Here is an 18,934-nt window from a genome sequence, read left to right as displayed (position 1 = left end):
GCGCCCAATCCACACCTTCAGTGAATTGCAAGGAGTCATGGGAGGTTTTGCAACGCAGCCAGGACCTCCAAGAACAAAAAGAGACCATCAGATATGACTTCGAAGCCGCCCGCTCCCAAGGGATCTCGGCCGTCTGACAAGGACGGGATGGCGAGGCCGCCGTCCTGATTATCTGATATAATAAAGTTTGCCTAAGTCTAAGCCTAAGTCGCGCTATGCTGAAGTTTAGCGTAACGCTTACTGTCGAGCGCCTAGCTACCGCGGGCCGCCAGCTCCGCATGCGCGTATCTTGCCCCCCTGAACCTGGATGCCGCTACTGCAGTGCCTAGAATATCCGTTACCGCGATCTGCGGCCGCGATAACCGCGACTCAAAACACGAATGGCGGGTCGGTACAATCGGAGACCATCCAAATCGAAAGTGCTCATTTAGTGTTACGAAATGGCTGTACGGCCAGTGCCCTCCTAGAAGAGATGGTTTAGCGAAATCCCTTTTCGGAAGGGCGCAAGGTGGGCGGACGTCGTAGCTGCACTAAGTGCCAAGACAGGAAGGAGCTTTTTGCCGCGATCTGTGAAGCGGTGGGTCGACCTCCTTCTCGCCTACTCTTTTGCGGGAAGAGAGAACTTGCGAAAGTAAGTAGAATGTGAAGCTTTGATGCTTCAGAGCTTGTTATCAAGGCCTATGAGAGCGTTTTGTACCACTTGCCTATTTCAAATGAGATCCGGAACAGTACATTTAAAGGGACCGACTGCTGCAACAGGTAACCAGACAGCGCCAAACATCCGTAGGACGAGCGAAAAATGGGCGCACGTCCCACAACCATTACTGGACGTCCTTGGAACCTCGATAGTGAATCCTTGCTGACATTATCCCGAGAAAAATGGCAAACTGGCCGTTACATGCACGTGACGTCAGTATAAAATGCATGGTGGGATCATCCCGAAAACAGTCGCAGACCGGACGTTAAAGGCCGCGTTTCTATTGAGACAGGCTGTCCTGCGGATGTCCACATAAACGTCATGAGGGCTCGTGTGGCATGCTTCACTGCCCCTTTTCTGACGTCTTTCGCTGGCAGACTTGTTAGTTGTATGAGCGTTTCACGGCGCAAAAGTAACCAAGGCTATGATGCGCCAAGCACAGGGTTAGAGTGCGTTGAGTTAAAGGTGAAGCTTCTGATAGTTATAGTTGGTTTAAAGCGCAGGCTTCCTTGGGAAGTTTAAAAATACAAGAAAAATAAACAAGTGCTTGATCACCGAAATGCAACATGGGGTGTAATGGGATGTATTCATTGTAGAATGTTGTAAAATACCTTTTTATCTGTTATTCAAGTTTGTACGTCAAATTAAAATGCCGTTTATCGTGAGCTCACCGCCACATATTTCGCAGAGAGGTTTGTTTTGTTTTGTCAACAAGAAGTTTTTGTGTCAGGTGTGTGTTCAATGCGTAGAAGACATAAAATAACTTCTGTAAAACGTTCTTGATGTCTAGATGGTTTCCATTTTCCTAAAATAGGCTTTACAGAATTCAGTTTCTTGTTTATCTGCTTCTTAAATGCAGACTGCCACTTATTTCTGAATTTACTGTACATTAACTTCAACCCTGCGCGATATGCTCACGTGTTTTATTTGACGTACCTGTGCAGTGCATGGATCATCTGCTTTTTCATTATGTGCAATTCCGATGTGCCTAGGCACCGAGCAGAGTTTAATGTTATGTTTTTGTGTTGTAACTATGTTTTGTATGATATTATTATAGGTTCAGCAGCATATCTGTGAGTGCAGTGCTTTGAGCACACTCAGGGAATCAGAGTAGATGATGCTGTTTTTGACGTCATCTTTTACTGTTTGATCTGCAGCTGCGAAGCCAGCATAACACTCGGCACTAAAACCGATACGAGCTGTGGCAGTCGTATCATTTTTTTTTTTCAGTTTTGCCTTGAACTACTGCACTTCCAACACGAGCTTCTTATTTTGAACCATAAGTATCAAATACACTGTAGGTCTCATATTTTTCTTGCAGTGCAAAGAATACCTGTAGTATGTGCTCATGTGGCATTTGCTTTTTGTGTAAATGTGTCAGCGTGAATTCACATACTGAAGGGAGGCTGTACCATGGGGGCCAATATTCCCTACATATTTGCACATTGCATTTAATACATATTCCCTCCTTTTGAAGGTAGGGTTTATCATCCGCAAGACAGGTAGAGCTAAATATATATGATAAAAGTTCTAAAAAGCTATTGGCTGTAATTCGTGCTGAGATTTGAATAGCCGTAGTTCCAGACAGGTCAGTGCGTTCTTCAACACTCTTGAGTAATATATCATGAGGCTGTAAATAATAGCTCTTCGATGCCCATCTAGAATGCGCGTAGGTTATCTCTGTGGCCAGACTGCACAGAAACAACTTGACTACAATCTTGCACTATAAAAGGGTCATCTATGTTAAGCAGTTTCAGCTTACTTCAAAAATATTGTCACCACTATTCTTGCCACGTGCTTTTTTCCGAAATAATAGTTCTCAAGGGGACCCAGCAGCGGTGGCTCAGTGGTTACGGCGCTCGGCTGCTGGCCCGAAAGGCGCGGGTTCGATCCCGTCCGCGGCGGCCGAATTTCGATGGAGGCAAAATTCTAAGGCCCGTGTACTGTGCGATGTCAGTGCACGTTAAAGAACCCCAGGTGGTCGAAATTTCCGGAGCCCTTCACTACGGCGTCCCTCATAGCATAAGGCGCTTTGGCACGTTAAACCCCAATAAACCAGACAGATCGCGGCATCCCGATTTAGCGCGTTAAGATGCGCGCATGCGCAGTTGGCGGCTGCCGGTATGCGCCAGACGGTAGCTATAAACGATAGCGCAGTGGTAAAATTATCTATTATACGCTGCTCATAAATCACAAATGCACCTCACCGCTTGCCAATGTAAACGAAAGACTATTGAATGAAGAAAGGGAATTTAAAGTTTCCTATCGTCATCACTTTAATGGCAGTCATGTTAGGTTGTAAAGTTGTACCGTTCTACAGTAACGCCCCAAAAAACCTATCTTACCTGTCCTTTGCATTTTGTTATCACTTTAACGATGTTAAACATCATAAGACATTCCGCACTTCGCTAGCGTGGGCATGCGCACCCTAGCTCACGTGCTGTGTATGCGCGAATACCACCAGCCTTATCCCCCTACGTAGTCATAAGCGCTTGCAATCTAGCTTAATGCCTGTGTGCACGTGTCACGGCTGGTGTAAAGTGTGGCGCGGTGAACAGTTTGACGAGCAGTGTTGGCGCCGACCCCGCGCCAAAGTCCATGCGGGACATCTTACGCGCTGTGACCGCTGATTCTTTACCACTTCCTTAGCCAACGAAGCCGCGCTTGAAAGAAACGTACGACGGCGCCGAAGGATTTTTTGAAAGCGGTTTCGTGGCCCCGACGAAGGTGACACTGTTTCCTTCGCTCCGCTATCTCGAAGAACGAATACAGTCTCCTACTACACTCCAGGCTGGACTGCGGCGCTCCGCCGGCCTACACCTCGGCTAGACATGTCCACAACAGACGAGTAAGTGGTTTAATATTGCGCTGCGTACGTTTGCGCATGTGAATTTCTGCACCTGCGAGCAGCAATGGCGAGAAAGAACATAGTGGGTTGCGGGTAGATGACACGTCCTTTTGTTTGCGACGCATTGGAGGAATGCTATATTTTTTTTTTTGTTAGGCCCCTCCGATTCTCACTTGCCCCGTTCAGGAAACCGAGTATATGTAGTCAGAGAAATTCCACGCTGCCACATCGTCGACATGACTCACACCCGGCTTTGTGCATGCGTCTTTGAAGACCGCTACTGCGGGGAAGCGATTTCATAGGTTAATCCTAGCTGGCTAGAAGGATATACAGTGGCAGGATGAACTGCGTAGGTCATAGGTTGCTTCTGGTAAAGAACGTTGCACAGAAGCTTGAATGTACTGCCTGTGATCGGCTGTTGGCACGAAAGGCAGTCGTGCTGGCATGTTTGAAACCTCGCGTTGCACTGTGACCATTCTACCGCCGTTATTTGTCCTAGTTGAGACCTTCACTGACTTGTTTCGTGTTTCTGCGCTTCATTCTGTGAGGACCAATAGGCTTTTTTTTTTCAAGCATAGAGTCATGGTGGTTAAGCTTTATTCGTAAAGGAAATGATGATAATGCCTGGTTACTGCGTCACAGCTGCCACCGAGGTGTTTTGCTTGTTGCTGGATACTTTGCAGGGCGCTCCATTATTAGTGTGAATACGCGAGTGTGTGGCCGCGCTCTTTGCGCCAGTGCGTCGGTCTTGAGCTCACATCAAGACGAATTGGCAGACGTCGCGAAGCACCTTGATGACGTTGCTTCCATGTGTGGCCGCTTCGAACGTACTGCCACTCCGCAGAGCGCGGCTAGACGCTCGTGTGTTTACCCTAAGAGTAGTGAGCTTTGTATATTCCGCTTAACTGATGCGCTACAATTATCAGATAAGGCGGTTGAGGTGAACCAAGACGGCGATTACAAAGATAGAATGTGCTCTCTGACATTGCTTTAATCGCACCACAAAATACCTTTTTACATTTGGTTTCGGTTGGGTGCATTTGATTGTGCGTGCGCATGAAATATTTTCTGTCACTGCTGTGCTCCCTTCATGCCGCATAGTTTTTCACAGGCGCTGATATAGCGGCGATATTCGAGTGTTATTTCATAGTTCAATTCATTTTGCTATATAACCTGCAATCTAGCCATACTTTCTGCCTGTGGCAGAAAGTATGGCTAGATACCGTGTTAGAGCGAGAAGTTAACCTTGGCGCATGTCGTTTTCATTTTTATTGAACATGTGCACGCCACTCTTGAACATTCTTGCCCCTTTGCTGTTTGATTTGAATGGTTTCTCAGTGGCTATCTCCTGGTGCTGCGCACTTCGGTCAGCTAGGGAAGGGAACTATCCTGGGACAGCAAATTTTGGTTGTGTTTCCTTTCCAGCGGTGCAAAAGGCGCCAGTAAACAAGGGTTTCCACATAAAATTTGTCTGCGGCCAGCCAATATCATAAAGTAAATGTTTTTCGTAGCATGTCGATTTCACTCTCGACAGCCGAACTGAGGCTTTGTCGTGGCGGACGAGTTCAGACAACGTTTTCTCACACGAGTACAGAACTTGCTACTTCATAGTTCTTTGTAGCTTTCTGTCGTTCCGGCTCTTGAACTAGGTTGGCGTTAGGGCTGGGTTCAATTAAATTGACAAAGCAGCAGTTTTACTCCTGGTCTCCTGCGCCTCACGTGACCAAAACATCTGAACTTGTCTGTGATGTCACTGCCATCGTTCGGTTGCAACCTAAATGGAAACAACAAATTTCAAAGTTACTCATGTGGCGCAGACAAGTTCCGCGTCATAACCTATGCACAGCAATATTCTTTGCACCCTTTGAAAGAAAAAAAAATGCATCCAGACATTTCGGGTCTCTAATCTGTCCTTAACACGCAGCTTCACGGGAGCCAGAGAGCTACGCTGGGCGACTGCTTGACGCACAAAGTGTTTTGAGGGAGGGAGTAGAATTTTATTCCCATATCCTTCTTCATGGTTGTAAACCAGTGGCTGTTGTGTATTTTTCTTGATAGGTCCCGTAGCCCCTCTTCGCCAAATGAATATGTCGATCGGGCCGGATTAAACTGAGAAGCTGAAAAAATTACAGAGCTTGATCACAGAAAGAAAAGCGCAATGCACTTAAAGGATGACAGCATTATATAAGAGAACAACTCAGCTGGGCCGCCCTTATTAAGGCCTATTCACAGTTGCGAAGCGCAGAGGTCGTGAAAATGTTTTCGTCGAAAAGCGACAGTAGTAGTACAGTCGCACGCTGCTCGATTTTCTGGAGTATCGTGCTAGGCTCATAACCACGCAGACCTCTCCTTTATTCATTGAAGTCTCTCTCCCTCTCTCTCTCTTTCTCTCGATTTTCTAGCTTTGCGAGTGCGATTCGCAAGGCGCTAACCAGTCAGCGGACGTTAACCGTTCAACGGAAGTTAACCGTTCAACGGAAGTTAACCGTTGAACGGAAGTTAACCGTTGAACGGAAGTTAACCATTCAACGGAAGTTAACCATTCAACGGAAGTTAACCATTCAACGGAAGTTAACCATTCAACGGAAGTTAACCATTCAACGGAAGTTAACCATTCAACGGAAGTTAACAGAAGCATGTTCCTCATTCGGCTTGCCGTTGGCACTAACAGTCGAAATCGACAACTCTCGTTTCGAAAGAGGCGAATTCGAGAAAGCGACGTCCGGGTCGGCCTTACTAGTCGTAAGCAACAGGAGGTCTCCCACCCTTCGCGACTGGCAATTGTGAACGGGCATTTAGGTTTCGGACTGTCCGTCGCCCTGAGCCGAGCATGCGAGAGCACGCCCATGTCCTTCCGTTGCTCCGACGATAACTGCCTCTCCACCCAGAGCTCGCAGCCGTCGCACAGTTTCCGTCCAAGAAACAATCATCATGGCAAAGCTGCCACATTCTCAAAGGGTATGTCCCTAAGGTTCCAGGGAATACAGCGCAGACGGGGCTGAGACGCCGAAGCGTGCAGGCCCCGATCCACACTGCTAACAAATTATTGCTGCGAGACGAGTAGAATTTACCAGAAGTGGCTCCAAGGTCCGTTAAGGAAAAAAAAAAGCAAAACCAGGCGTCTAAATGGCGAGCCACACTGCGGAAGAAGTCTGCAAACTTCGTGCGCAAACACGTTTTCGCAGTGCTCCCGACCCTGTCACATCGCATCGACACGAACTCCTCGGAATGACATGGTTTACAAAAAATGCGTACTGGCGCTAAAAGTCGGAGGCAACACACACAAGACTGGACTGGCATCTTGTGTGTCGCCTCTGGTGTGTGTTCTCTTGTGTGCGTTGTCTTTGTCAGTTAGCGCCAGTGCGCTTTTTGTGTAAACCATGTCATGCTACAATCAACTCGCTCAAATCAAAGTTTTACTCCTTGGACTAACGTTGTTTTCGCCCAGAAAGACGGATCGCAAGCTTCTGCGCCAACAGACTGGTTGGAGACGCCTTGTAACACACACAAAAAAAAATTTCTACTGCGCTCCTTTGCCGCCTCTCTGGCGTTAACGTTAACGTGTAATCTCCCGTGCGTTATTACAGCGTGTGAACTGCCACGAGAAAAGGAGACACCTTGCGCTCCCGAGATGCTTGCGCTTCGATTGACTGTAAAGACTTGGGAGGAATAACCGTTGTGTGCGGCTGCTTCAGCGGTAGTTATGCTGTCGCTTTACAAACGTCGTCGGTTGGAGCTCGGGCAACGCACACACATGACAGAAAACGCGCCTACAAATTACGCCATCTGACGTCCGAAACGCGTGCGGGAGAAATTGAAATGACTACGCGAAACGCGCCCGCGAAAGCATTTCGAAAAAAGAACGCCACACTACTGCTTTGTTAGCCTCACTTTTCAAGACACCTGGACAAGTAGCTCTTGCTCACCCGTGAAATCCGATCCAAGCTTTGTAGCCAGCTCTTCAGATGATCTACCCTTAAGATCGGCCGATGACACGTCCTCCAGTACGTCCTACAAGAAATGCCTCTCGGCGGCAATAGCGGTCGCTCACTTTCTTCGCTGAAAAAAAAAAATGGCTGAGGCTTAGCTAGGGTTAAGCCTAGTCACATGCGAAGCATATTGATGGCTAGGCTTGGTAATACATGGCTTTCCTTGGTTGACGTTCATCCCGCTCTTCATCGGTCTCTGTGGCACGCTGAAGCTTTCGCTTCTCGTTCAAATCAGCCCTGCTTCTAGGCGGCATCCCAACACCAGGCCGCCTCGTAAGTGCCCGGAGAGCGAGGCAAGCTCAGCTTTATACCGCTGCTGTAGCGTCACGTGGTCAGCTGCAGCGCCTCTGATGTGGAGCCTCCACCGCCGCGGCCGACCGCGCGAGCGAGCAGCCCATCTCTCCTCTGCTGTGACGTCATGTTGTCACGTGGTCAGCCGCCGCGCCTCTGATGTGGAGCCTCCACCGCCGCGGCCGACCGCGCGAGCCGGCAGCCCATCTCTCCTCTGCTGTGACGTCATGTTGTCATGTGGTGTCACGTGGTCACGCTAAAGGTCAATGGTAGCTCCACCGCCGCGCTCGACGGGCTGTAGTGTAGCTCTAGTAATATGCTTCGCATAAAAGACTGCAGCATGTTTGGACGAGCGCATCGCAGGCTGGTCTGCCGGCATCCGCGTAGAATCGTTGCTGGCTGTCCCGGTCAGCCCCGCGAGGCGCGCGTCTGGCGCCGTCTGGAGCCCCGTGCTCCTAATGATCAAGAAAACACTGTTAAGTCGGAACGGCGCCCTCCAATGTCATTGCAGGAACTAAACTAGCAGTGAGCGCGCAATCGTCCCGCTGAAGGCGCCCGGGAAAAGCGCGGAAAAGACAAAAAAGCTCGCCCTTGGCTGGCACGGCGCCCCAGACAACACAACTAAATATGAGAAAAATGAAACCGAATACAAGCAATCACACGTGATGACCTTGCAAGGGGCGTAACATGATTTTTTTAGCATACAGCTCTGCAGATGGAGCCTTACAGGCGCGATGCGCTGGCACGTGTAGTGGTTGATAGTCACTGCCCCGTGTTTGGCTCCTGTCGACTATGGTTACGTACGAAATACATCGCAAACTTTGCATTGGCCATTGGAAGCAATGACCCTCTCTGTGCTCATGCTTTTGGATGAATAGATCTTATGACTGGCACATTGCTCTTTGGGGGGAGACCTGGCCCTCGCACCCTATGACATCCACTCTGGCCTTATGATCTTCCAGTATATTCCGTCACTAATGATACTTAGAATGCAGAAAGGAAAAAAGGACAAATATTTTGAATTTTACAACAGCGAATCGAATATCCCTCTTATCAATTCGTTGTTGGAATCTAAAATTGCATGGTTTAAAATTATTTCGAACGAGTCGAATGTATTCAGAGTGTTTGAATACTTTTCGAATAATTCGCAAATAGTTGAAATAAGGGGCGCTGTAATTTTTTTCGACAACTTTTTCAAAAACAGGCCCACTACTACGCCGCATTGCATGCAGCACATGGGCGAACGCATGTAAGGGCATGTAATGTGAAGGCAGGATAGCCGTTGGTCCTTTAGAGGTGGATTTCAAGAGAAGGCAACCGTAGCAGGGGGCGGCAGAAAGTTACGTGCGTGGATGAGATTAAGAAATTTGCTGGGATACGGTTGCCGCAGCTGCCAAAGGACAGTGTTAATTGGAGAGAGACGGGAAAGGCATTTGCCCTGCAGTGGGCGCAGTCAGATTGATGATGATGATGATGATATCTAGCTTTCATAGATTACGAGACTGCAATTCACTTGGTTGAAATTTCACCAGTCGTGCAGGCATTACGGAACCAAGCTGTCGCGAGCTGATGTAAAAGTGCTGGAAGATAGGTACAAAGGCTGCACCGACGCCATAGTCGTCCATAAAGACTGATGTAAAAGTGCTGGAAGATATGTACAAAGGCTGCACTGACGCCATAGTCGTCCATGAAGACTGATGTAAAAGTGCTGGAAGATACAGTCTTTGTAAAAAGTAACCAGGCTGCACGGTTTGCTTCTAGCTTGTACAGTGGAGCCCTAACAGCTTCCCTGAAGCTGAAATAGTCGTTAAAGGTAAGTACTGGGGGTGTTCTTACCTTAAAACAAGTTCTGGTCTTTAAGAAAGCCACAACGGCTCCACTATACAAGCTAGAAGCAAACCATGCAGCCTGGTTACTTTTGACAAAGACTGTACAAAGGCTGCACCTAGGCCATAGTCGTCCATGAAGACTGATGTAAAAGTGCTGGAAGATTGGTACAAAGGCTGCACCGACGCCATAGTCGTCCATGAAGACTGATGTAAAAGTGCTGGAAGATAGGTACAAAGGCTGCACCGACGCCATAGTCGTCCATGAAAACTGATGTAAAAGTGCTGGAGGATAGGTACAAAGGCTGCACCGACGCCATAGTCGTCCATGAAGACAGCCATAAAATCCTATTAAGGGGGTAGAGACACCAAATTTTTGTGTTGTATCTCTGGGTTGTAAATAATGCGTAGCAATTCAGTGAGCATAGAACACCATCTTAGAAGCATGAACTTGCATTATATAATTAATAGTCGTATTATTTGTACCCAGCAGTTTCGGTTTCGGTTCGTAGTTGCCAGGTTTTGCCAGGCTCTTTCATGACGTCAAAAACCAGACAATGCGTTGTCACGTGGGTCCGGAAAGCCGTGACGTCGTGTAGGCATGTCGTCTGCTTGACACGCACGTGGTGCGCGTAAACACGGAGAGTCGGTCGGAGGGCAAGTCGAACAGCTCCGAGTCGGAAACAAAAGTTTTATTTCGGCGAAGACACCGATTATGAGGAATCGCGGGATGACGCAGACGGGGAAGGAGACGCCGCGGTTCGAACCCCGACAACCACTTCATTTTTGATCCGCTGGCCAGCGATTCCGAAGAGGAGGCAGGCGTCAGGCCCGACGCAGCTCAGATTGTGCCAGCGAACACCGAGCGTGTAGGCAACGTCAAATGGTAAAGGCGCGTTCACACTACGCCGACGATCGGCCGATTTCAGTCTGGCGATGGTCGGCGGCAGCGATTTTCGTGCCGTCGGCGCGTCTGTCACACTGCGCAGACGCCGACCGAGCACCGGTCGTCGCCTGACGAGCGCATTGCCGTCGCGTCGCCGAGATAGCAGCCGTCGGCCAACCCGTGTGTCACACACTGCCGACAACAGCGCCGACCTCACGCCGACGTTCTCCCATCCCGACAGCTAGACGCTGCTTCTTCGTGCGCGCTGCTCGTCTTCTAGCTCCGTTGATGAAGGCGTCGTGGAAATCGAACTTATCTTCTATTATGGGACGAGTTCGCACTAAAACGATGTGAAGATTAGGCCTTTTATTATAGCACAGTCGACTTCCAAAGCGCCGTCAACTGCGGAAGCGAGACCACCTAGGCCTAGCGACGACTAGGGAAGCCTGGGACCTGCGCGCAGTTCAGGCGCGTTCACACTAGGCCGACGGGACCCCGAGGTCGACGCGACAGCGACGCCGACGGTCGCGTCGGCCAACCTGGTCGTTCCCCGACTAGCCAGTCACACTGCACCGACGACGACGACGACGCCCCAAGGACCAAGCGTCGTCCTAGTGTGACAACGCCGCCGACCAAAACGAGACCCGTTGGCCGACGTGCCTTGGGCATATCGGTGGCCGAGCGAAAACATTCACCGACCAAAAACAAGTAGCGAGCTCAGAGCGGGAAGTGCAATCATTATTTAGACAAATAATGCACGCGCAGACACATTCATCAAGCCATATGGCCACTTGGCCGACGCGCCGCACTGATCATCGCTTGCAAACTGCCGCCCCACTGCAAGCAGGGACACTGAGCGGTGAGCATCGCTGCGCCGCTCTACCCAAGCTCCGCCCGCAACCGGTGTCGCACTTCGCCGCCGTACAGCAGTCCCTCAGAAAGACTGCTCGAGCAGCGACAAAGCATGCCTGCTTATGTTTCGAGCTTTCAGCAACGGCATCGCTCGCGGGCGCTCCGGGCGACGAGCTCTTCTGCTGCCTGGTTGCCGTGGTAGTCGCTAGGCCTTGTTGGGACTTTCGGGCATCCCACCGCTGCCACCACTGTTGGGACTTTGGCATCCCACCCAGGAAACTGTCGAGGCGACGGTGAGTCAACTTTATGTACAGTATGTACAAGGGCTTTTACATGATACAAGGGCCAAGAGCACCACGGACGAGCACAAAGGAGAAGGGCGGCCCCGGCGGCGAGCGTAGCTCCGGCGTGATGGCTCTTCTGCTGCCCGTCTGCTGCTCGGGTTCAGCGCGGCTCCGTTTTTATAGCCGCTGGTAACGGTTACGGCAGCCAGCCGTTCAAATCCTCCAATCACTGGCCACCGTTCAAATTAGACCACTGGTCGAGAGCCGGCGAGCGTCGGAGGAGTTCGCACCGACGGAGAGGAGAAGAGGAGGAAGAGTCCGTGTCGGCGCCGCCGCGGCGGGATGAGTCACGCTGCATGTCGCGACTTGTCCGAGAAAGTCTGGGCCTGCTTTGAGCGACAGCGGGCGCGCAACGCTGGTTTAGACAGGCCCGCCAGCGAAATGTGAGCTCTGGCACTACAGCCTATAGCCTCTTCCGCATCGAAGTCGCAGCGGCCGGCGCTTCGGAAGTCGCCTGCGCTATAATAAAAGGCCTACTCTACACATCGCTTTACTGTCAACAGCATCATCTCACAATAAAATAATAGTATGGTAAATCTCCACGACGTCTTCAGCAGCGAAGCGAGCGGGCGCCAGGCGAGCCGGACCGCAACGTCGGGCCAGCGGCAGCTGCGAGGCGGTTGTGGCAAAAAGTTTGCTCTTATCACAGTCGTTACCTTTGCCAGCAGCTCAGTATTCGTCAGCGATCCTCAAAAATGACACATTTTTCACATTTGTTATCCCAGGGTTTATTATTTACGTCAAGAAGACACTTTAGCTCCTTTTTATGACGCCGGCAGACGGGATCCATAGCTGGCCGGACGACCGGCATGCTCGGCGTACTTCACGTTCGCACAATAAAATACATAACATCCATGATACTAGAGAGCACGGGCAATATGCCTCTGCAAAAGTGGATCTTTCGGCAACGACATCGCCTGCGGCAACGCCGGGCGTAAAGCACCATCGCACTCGCGAGCGTGCAGAAAAAAAAAGACTCGTGAGAACTCGTAACCAAGGTTGCTAAGCCGCGAAACCCCAAAACTTGTCCCGTACGTCAGAAAACTGTGCAATGATGTAGGAAATACTTGCTTGTGTTTTCTTCTCTGTTCCTACGTCACATTGATGCACTAGCGATGGCTCAGACTTCAAGAGTGAGCATTTTAACAAACTTTAAAATGAAATTAAAATATGTTCTAGACCTCCCTTAAATTTAATACTTCGCTCTTATGGTCCTCACATACAAAGGAAACGTATGGCAGTCTTTGCACAACCTTGGAATTTGATGTCTCTACCCCTTTAAAGGGGTTGTTAAAAGAAAATGAAGCTGCCCGGTTTTAATTTTTACTGCTTCCATAAACATTAGACATGCTGATTCCGAAATATTTCGACTCAATATTGAGTCTACATTTAATAAAGCCCGTTCGAAATCGCTGCCTTTTTGTGCTCATGAGACGACCATGCGCCGCCGTCGGCTGGCACACGCACTACTCGATTACGTCATTTTAAGTTCTTCAGAAACGTAGAGATATCTTCAACTTTCATTTGTCCTAAAATAATAGCTTTATGAGAAATTCATTAAGTGAAACAAGTTTTTCCAATTATTTGCACCCGTAATTGCACTCTGTTATACTGCAGCGCGTGGTGATACATCAATCACTGACCTGGGACCAGTTTCAGTTTCGGTTCTGCTTCTCCATCCTCCTTGGCTCCAGTACCAGCGGCTCGACATAGCCTTGCTTACGTGAACCTATCTAGGTGGTGTTCCTTGACAGCGGTGGTTTGAGTCAGAGAATCGAGCTGAGCAAGGTCAGCCCATCTCGACGACTCTCTGTTTACATGAACTCGATACGAACGAGTCAGCTATCGCGGCGCGCATCGGCTCCACGCTTCTGTTCTTTGCTGCAGAAAAATATATTCCAGAAGCGTGTTAGGCATAATTTGCAGATGGGGCTGCGAGTCAACCCACCCCTTGCGATAGAGATGAAGACTCGAGTCCACGACCGGGTTCGGAGGTTCACGGTCGGGGCTCCCGCAGGCAGAGGTATCGCGGGCTCTCGGCATGACTGCTACTTGCCGGGCGCGCGAAGTGCCGTTGCGAGCGGCGTAACAACGACTGACAGCAGCTCGCCGCCTGCGCCCAACCGGTGTCAATGACAGGCCGCACGCGGCGCGTCGCACTGACAAGGGGCAGAATGCGAGCGCGCAGAGCGCCAGCGTCATAATGACGTGGGGGCGCGTTTCTCGGGGCCGGCCTGTCAGCCTGGATGCCGGCCGCCGGCGTCAGAAAAACACGCTAGTGTTATTTGTTCACGCTCATAACAAGCACTGGAATAGATGAATGCCAAAAATGCATCATTTTTGAGGATCGTTGGCTGATGCCGAGTTGCTGGCACTATTTAATTCAGCGATACAAGCAAATTTCATCCCATGACCGCTTTAATTACTGCCTGGTCGCCGCTCGCATAGCTGGCATTTGCTAGCTCCGCTGGCGTCGCGGAAATCGAGCATATCTTTATTTTATTATGGGACAGGTTCACAGTTAAAGGGGTGACGAGAGTAGTACCTTTTACAGCACTGACCAGTTCCGAAGCTCCCTCAGCTGCGGTTTCGATAGTATCGATGCAAAAACAGGTAGGCTTAGCGACGACCAGGGCCGCCGGCAAGCCTCGCAGTTCATCGCCCGGCGCGTCCGCAGGCGGCGTCGTTGCCGAAAGCTCGGCATGCTGCCACTGCTCGAATATAACTGGCAGCCTTTCTGATAGCATGGCTGTTTTGTCTTTTCTGGTGCGAATGTGAAATACAGCGAGTCTGCGCACGCCGGCCGGCAAGCCTGGATCCCGTCCGCTGGCGTCATAAAAATGAGCTAAAGATTTTTATTTACGTAAATAATAAACTGTGGGAGCAAGAAGTGTGGAAAATAGATCATTTTTGAGGATCGTTGAACAATGCCGAGTTGCTGGTAGAAGCAGCAACTGTAATACGAGCAAATTTCTTGCCACAACCGCCGCTCAGCTGCCGCTGCCCGGCCGTTGCGGTCCGGCTTGTGCGCCTGGCGTCCGCTATATAGCTCCGCTGCCAAGCGCACCGTAACAATGACCATATTTTTTGTTGTTAGACGATGCTGTTGACAGTAAAGCGATTCCAAAAGCAGGCATTTTATTATAACCCAGGCTACTTCCGAAGCGCTGTCCACCGCGGCTTAGATGCGAAACAGTCCTAGTGACGACCAGGGCAGCCAGAGAACAGTGCAGTTCGTCGCCCGGCGCGCCCGCGTCCAGCGCCGTTGCCGAAAGCGCGCTACGTGGGCAGGCGTACTTTGTCGCCGCCCGAGTACAGCCGGCAGTCTTTCTGATAACATCGCTATTTTGTCTTTTCTGGTGCGAACTTCAGTAGCTAAGCAGCGCGCAGGCGCTGGTGTGCGGTGGCAAAGAAAGTGTTACACCGGATGTGGGCCGGGCATGAGTCCAGCGGCGCAAAGATGCTTGCCGCTCCGTGTCCCTGCTTGCAGAAGGCGGCAGTTCGCAAGCGGCGACTGGTGCGGCGCGCCGGCCAAGTTTTCGCACATGTGTCAGCTTGACAGCTAGCAGACACCATTCTGAGCAGGCGACGGTGCCACATTCTAGTCAATATGCGTGTTGTAACCTCGGTCAACTATGGCTAAACAGGCCTCGCTAAGCCGCCATTGTTGTGTGGACGACAGAAGCCTCTGATTGGCTTCTTAAAATGACGTTTTCTGTGAGTTGAGGGGGACGCGCGCTGGGAAACCGAAATTTAGTTTTTTTCGCTATTCAATCAACCCAGACGACGAAACGAACCAAGGTATACTATAGAATGAAGGGTCAGAATTCCAAATACACACGTCGTTCAAAATTTTCGGAAAGCATTTCACGACCCCTTTAAGTAATGGTTTCAGGCAGAGAGACGTAATCTCTCAAATGCTGCCTGTTTACAGGTGGTATTTAGGGGCCTGGAAAGGCAAAATGGGAGGGTGGTTAAGAGTTAATGGGGAATACCTTAGTAAGCTGATTCGTGAATGACAATGCCTTCCTAAGTCACTCAATTACGGTGAACTGCTAAGCATGATGACTTCGATGTGGAACGCAAAATGGTGGGTGTAAAAATTTATACGCCGAAAAGTAATGTTCAACAGTCTGAAACAGGTAGAGTAGTTTACGGCTGATGGCGAAGCGCTGGAACCGGTAAGGAACCGGTAAGGTCTACTTACGGAATGTAGAGCCCCGCCACGCTGGCTCAGTGGTTATGGCGCTTGGCTGCTGACCCAAATGGCGCGTGTTCAATCCCGGCTGCGGGGGCCGAATTTTCGATGGAGGCGAAATTCTAAAGGCCCGCGTGCTGTGCGATGGCAGTGCACGTTAAAGAACCCTAGGCGGTCGAAATTACCGGAGCCCTTCACTATGGCGTCTCTCATAGCCTGAGTCGATATGGCACGCTAAGCCCCAAAACCAAACCAAACCGATTTCGTTTTTAGCAGCACTATGGTATTCGATCTGGTTCTGAAGACATACAATTCGCGCACCCTTAAAGAGACTTTCAGTATATTTTCGTGAGAAATAGTTTAGTTTAATTTGTGGGGTTTAACGTCCCAAAGCGACTAAGGCTGAAATATATATCATGCATATGACCAAGTATAATTTACCCGCCGCGGTGGCTCAGTGGTTACGGCGCTCGGCTGCTGACCCGAAAGACGCGGGTTCGATCCCGGCCGCGGCGGCTGAATTTCGATGAAGGCGAAATTATAGAGGCCCGTGTGCTGTGCGATGTCAGTGCATGTTAAAGAACCCCAGGTGGTCAAAATTTCCGGAGCCCTTCACTACGGCGTCCCTCATAGCCTGAGTTGCTTCGGAACGTTAAACCCCAATAAACCAAACCAAACCAAGTATAATTATTGCGTGTCTAAGAGGGGCAAAAGTGCGTAAATGCTCAGGGGCGTAAAATAAATCAATACAGCGGTCCAAGACTGCTCAATCACCTGCCAGTGCAGCAGTGCGATCATGACAGTTTAGACTGATCCTGTATCTGCTAACTGTTGTGCTTATGATTGGTAAGTGAACAGCATTCGTTGTGGTTCTTGCGGTATATGGGCTAGTGGCACTTAAGCTTCAAATCGGTACTGAACGAATTATCGCGGTGTTAGATGACGAGTTGCCTTTGCGGTAATGCTATAATTCCGTAATAATCCGTAATTCCGCAATCAAGAATGGCGGCTATGGTACAAGATCATGGAAGCAAACATGTGGACGAAAAAGAGGAGATTGCAGGGGATGGTGACGAGGGCGACGACGCCGAAGACGACGTCCGACCACAGGACGCCGCCAAAAAGAAAAAAAGAAAAAGAAAGCTCCTCAAGAGGCCGATGGAGAAGAGCTCGGTTCAGATCAAGTGTCAGCTGTGACAAACGCTCTTGAGAACCAGCACATTGATGGCACAGGCGACAAGACTGATGAGAAAGTTGATGGCGAACAACCAAAGAAGAAAAAGAAGAAACCTAAAGGTCCAAAGCAGCAGACAGACCCAGCATCAATTCCCACCTATGATCTGTTTCCTGATGGTAACTTTCCGGTGGGTGAGGAAGTGGAACATCCCATTCCTAACGATAGCCGTACCGGAGGGAATCGTTTCACTGACCCAGAGAAAAAGGCCTTGGAAGGCATGTCACTGGAGCAGTACAGAGAGATTAGGCAAGCAGCTGAGGCACACCGTCAAGCAAGACAGTACGTACATGCAAAAGGTTATCAAGCCTGGGATGACAATGATTGAAATCTGCGTTGCTGGAGTCCACGGCTCGCAAGCTGATCAAGGAGAACGGACTGAGTGCGGGGTTGGCTTTCCCAACCGGCTGCTCCCTCAACCACTGTGCCGCGCACTATACGCCGAACGCGGCTGACCCACCGGTGCTTGGCTGCCACGATGTGTGCAAGATTGACTTTGGCACACACCTCAATGGCCAAATTATTGACTGTGCCTTCACGCTAACCTTCAACAACAAGTACGACAAGCTGCTGGGAGCAGTTCGGAATGCCACCAACACGGGAGTAAAGACAGCTGGAATTGATGTCAGGCTATTTGACATGGGCGAGGCCATCCAAGAAGTCATGGAGTCCTATGAGGTAGAGCTTGATGACAAGACGTACCAAGTGAAGGCCATTCGTAACCTCAATGGCCACTCGATTGGACCATACCGTATCCACGCTGGCAAGACGCTGCCTATTGTGAAGGGAGGGGAAGCTGTAAGAATGGAGGAAGGTGAGGTGTATGCCATTGAGACCTTTGGCAGCACAGGCAAGGGTTATTTCCATGATGACAATGAGGTGTCGCACTACATGAAGAATTTCGATGCTGGTGGTGTCCCTCTAAAGCTGCCGCGTTCCAAGGCGTTGCTGACTGTCATCAACCAGAACTTTGGCACCCTGGCCTTCTGCCGCCGCTGGCTCGACAGCCTTGGCCAGTCCAAGTACCTCATGGCGCTCAAGGATCTCTGCGACACGAGCATTGCGGATCCGTACCCACCCCCGTGCGACACCAAGGGCTGCTACATGGCCCCGTTCGAGCATACCATACTGCTACGTGCAACCTGCAAGGAGATCATCAACCGCGGGACGGACTACTGAGTGGTGCCAGCGTTATTTCACTGGCAACCCCCACCTCTGCGCAGTGGTCTAGAATGAAAGCTAGTGAGTTAACTTCGAGGGCGCATTTACTGATGGATTTGCGTCAGCTGTTTGCTTTTTTTTGTCTGTACCATCTTTACATGGGCGTCACAATATATAGCTTTTGAAGAAATACTTCTTTGGAATAATCTCAAACTCTCCGATCTGAGATTATATCCAGCAACGAATTTCGTGTCTTCAGTTTTTTTTTTCAGTGTGACTTTTGTGGGAACAGAAATCTCGCACCGTATGTGCGAGTACATGCTAAGCTTTCGATTGTGACTGTATTTTTTCGAATGCTTCCATTTCGATTGCCGAAACTAGGTGCGTGTAATGTCATTTATAAGTCTGATGCAGCAATGGTTTGCAACAAACCCTGCAGTGATAGTGGGCAGCTATATCGTCTGTTAACCCTGCACAGGTGACCGTAACGAAATAATTTCTGAGCGCACTAAATTAACGCCAGCATTTATTGCGTCACATTCTCACTTTCTGGCGGGTCCGCCATCTTCGTCTGCTTCTCTTTCACATACTTTCAGCTGTTTCGTGTT

The 18,934-nt window shown here is 49.9% G+C and overlaps 1 pseudogene; it reads left to right on the top strand.

Annotated features, from left to right (window-relative positions):
- Positions 1 to 16,933: 16,933 nt before the first annotated feature.
- Positions 16,934 to 18,344, top strand: LOC149337238 (methionine aminopeptidase 2 pseudogene; annotated as a pseudogene).
- Positions 18,345 to 18,934: the final 590 nt, after the last annotated feature.

The sequence above is a fragment of the Amblyomma mixtum genome, chromosome 7, assembly GCF_055824585.1.
Source record: "Amblyomma mixtum isolate Tamu chromosome 7, ASM5582458v1, whole genome shotgun sequence".
Lineage (NCBI taxonomy): Eukaryota > Metazoa > Arthropoda > Arachnida > Ixodida > Ixodidae > Amblyomma > Amblyomma mixtum.
Note: the sequence above shows the minus strand (reverse complement) of the source record. Positions and strands in the feature narration are given on the sequence as shown.